Source organism: Pteropus vampyrus, unplaced genomic scaffold (genome assembly GCF_000151845.1).
Source record: "Pteropus vampyrus isolate Shadow unplaced genomic scaffold, Pvam_2.0 Scaffold179, whole genome shotgun sequence".
NCBI lineage: Eukaryota > Metazoa > Chordata > Mammalia > Chiroptera > Pteropodidae > Pteropus > Pteropus vampyrus.
Window position 1 is genome coordinate 1833359 of NW_011888960.1, and position 3218 is coordinate 1836576.

The window sequence follows — 3218 nt, forward strand, 5'->3', positions numbered from 1 at the left end:
CTACAAGAACAGGAACTGGTGCTACCAGGCACCTGCTGTGTGCCAGGTGCTCAGATGAGGTGTCACCTGTGCCCAGGTGGCATTCCTATTGTTTCCCCCATTTATGGAAAAGAAAACGGGCTCAGAGCCATTTGGGCACATGACTGGAGTTCCTGGAAAAGGGGGCAGAGCCAGGCTGGAACTCAAGACTCCTGGCCGGAAGCACGGGCCCTATGTGCTCTCAGAGGATCTGAATGGTAAAGAAGACAGATGGCTTCCCGCCTGGGCCTGGCCACCTCAGCCCAGGCCTCGGCCTCAGGCATCTACCAAGAGGCTAGCCTGGAGGAGGATCTGGACGGAGGTGGACCACAGCCTCACAGCTGTTCTTGACCACAGACGTGGGCTAAGTGAAGCCCGGCTGGAGGCTGGGGCCACCTTGAGAGCCAGCACCTCGGCCAGGAGCCAGGTTCACCTCTGGCCCTCAGGCTGGGACAAGTGTGTCCCTTCCAGCCTCCTTCTTGCTTAGAAGTCCTCTCTGCCTTGCACTTCCTGAAGTTTCTGCTGCAGTGCCAGTGATGTGCTTAACCCCTCGTCTCCTGGCCCTCCCTCCCACCCCAAGTGGGGGCTCTGGTTCCTGGGGAGCTGCCTCAGAGCCAGAGGGGAAGGGTCCCAGGAGAGCAGGGGCCACGGGTTTCCAGGGGAAGAGAACATGAGTCTGGGACCCTTGAGGGCTCCATTTCAGCTTCACCTATTACTGCGGCCTTAGACACTTGGCCCCTCAGAGCCTCAGTTTCTTTGGCTGTCAGATGGGGTTGACAGTGACAACAGCCTTGCAGAATACATTTGCAGGTGGAATAATGGCAGCCTTTGACAGCGTCCGGGGCCCCTTCTCTGTGCCGGGCACTGTCATAACTATGAGGCGTGCCTTTCCTAACTAATAATATCACCTCGTGGGGTTTTTACAGACTGTGACCCATGCAGGGAACAGGACTGGCCCGCTCACTGTGTGCCCCAGCACCTAGTAGGGTGCATGGCACAGAGTAGGTGCTCTGGATGAAAGAAGAGCCAACAGTGCAGATGTTGGAGAGGAAATAACCTGGGTTCATAATGAGACACCCCCAGTTTGCCAGCTCTGTCGTTCCCCATTCTGTGACCTTACATAATTGCCTCTACCTCTCAGAACCTCAGTCTCCTCATCGTAAAATGCAATCATGATTACAATAATACTACAAAAGGGTCACTGTGAGAATCAGAGACATATAGAAAGGCACCTTCACCTGCAACTCAGTAAATGGTACCTTTATTATTGTTTTGAATTATTAATTCACATTTTTGAATTTTATTTATTTTAAATAAGAAAATGTCTGCAAAGGGATTTTGAAAAGCACGACCCAGTGTCTTCAGATGTGTTTGATGCTATCGATCTGCCTGAGGACACACACCAAAGGAGACCTTTTCTAAGTCAGGATGGAGGTGGAGGCTGTCAGCTCGAGGGAGGGACTCACAGAGACATTGGTCACCCTGTGAGCCAGCATAAGATGGGGTGGAACAAGGCTCTGAGACACAGCCTGAGACCCACGTGGGCCAGACTGGGATCAGGCCACACCCTGGATGCTCAGATCAGAGCCCAAGCCTGACCCCAGCCAGGCCAGGGGGCTCAGGTAGGTCATGGCAACACCGTTTTGGCCAGCTGAGTGGCCTTTTATAAACCACCTTGCTCACCCTCATCATTCCAGTTGGGAAAGTGGAGCCGGGAAAGGGCACAGGCTGGCCAAGGTGACTGCAGATCATCAGGCACGGAGCAGAGACCAGACTCTCTGATTCCTGACCCCAGCCACCAAAGTCCCTTGCCTGGCTGAGCATTCTCACAGAAGCCACTCCGCCCACCTCCTGTGCTCGGGAGGGCACAGACATGGACAGGTTGATTCCTGTTCAGTCCAGGCCACATGCCCGGTGGTGGCCAGCCCCATGCCCGATCTTACTTGCGCTCTTGCCTGTCCTCAGGTCAGCCTTGATATGTGGTAAGGCTCAGAAATATCTGCCGAGTGAATGACACCTGCTGGGTGCTGGGCCCAGGCTAGGACCCTTTGCGCCTCAGAGGGCTGTGTAGGACTTGACTTTGAGATCCCAGACATGAAATCCATGTGAAGCAGTGAAAAGGGTGACACAGGCACGAGGCACAGCCCATCGGGGCAGCAGGGCTGTATGGAAGGCTGGCTCCGGGCCATACAGCCCAGGTTCATGTCTTGGCTCCACCATGGACTAACTGGGGGGCCTTGAACCAATTCCTTAGCTACTCTGTGCCTCGATTTGCTGGGGTAACAGAGCACTCACCCCTCAGGGTGAGATGAAGATTCGTGAGATGCACACACTTGGCACAGGGCCTGACCCGCCGTCCTCGCTCTCCAAAAGGTGGCTGTCGTTATTGTCCAGAATGGTTGTCTCTGAACCACACACTCGCACATGCACACACGTGGCATCCCCTGAAACTGGATTGCTTTAGAAAGCAGGGCTGTTGCCTCGACTCATTGTGGCAGAACTTTCTGGTAGCCATCAGCACTGCCCTGGTGCCACCGTTAATCCCCTCCGATTATTTCTGGATGATTCCAGCCAGCTCGAAGCCCCTTCGTTCCTGCCCTGGGCGGTCACGCAGCAATTCCTGGGGAGAAACTGAGACCCGTGAGTGCCCTCACTCGAAATGGCCCCAGTCTGCTGGGCGAAGCGGGGTCAGCCACAAGCAGTGGACAGGGGAAATGAGCTCGCAGTGACCTCAGGCCAGGCATTCACCCCTGTGGGCCTCCACATCCCCTGTGAGAAAATAAGGGGGTGATCTAAATTAAGAGGGCGATCTCCACCCTCTGTCCCTCTGATGGCTAACGCACAGTGTTTCTATTTCTGCGTTTTCTGTTACAGCATCATCATTCCCACAATCGCCGGCACTGTTGGAACACTTGCCGGACGTCAGACAGTCGGCTCGGTGATTGACATGATAGCAGCGATCGGTTATCAGGCGTGATGATTCACCAGCCGTGAACCCTTGACCGATTATCTCGTTTAATCCTGACAGCAGCCCCGTGTGCAGGGGGTCATGGCCATCCTCACCCTGAGAGTGAGCAAGTAGGTTCCACAGGATGAGCTGTCCTCATCCTGCTGGGATAGGGACCCAAAACCCAGGCTCGTCATCACTAGGTCATGCCCAAGTCACTAAGCACGTGAGGTGGGAATTATGTCTATTTTAC

The 3218-nt window shown here is 54.7% G+C and overlaps 1 long non-coding RNA gene across 1 annotated transcript in view; it reads left to right on the forward strand.

Annotated features, from left to right (window-relative positions):
• Positions 1-3199, forward strand: part of LOC111746217 — a 14995-nt gene extending 11796 nt beyond the window's left edge. The window contains exon 3 of the long non-coding RNA XR_002783020.1: positions 2893-3199. This is a non-coding gene — a long non-coding RNA (uncharacterized LOC111746217). The remainder of the gene's footprint in view (positions 1-2892) is intronic.
• The last annotated feature ends 19 nt before the right edge of the window (positions 3200-3218 follow it).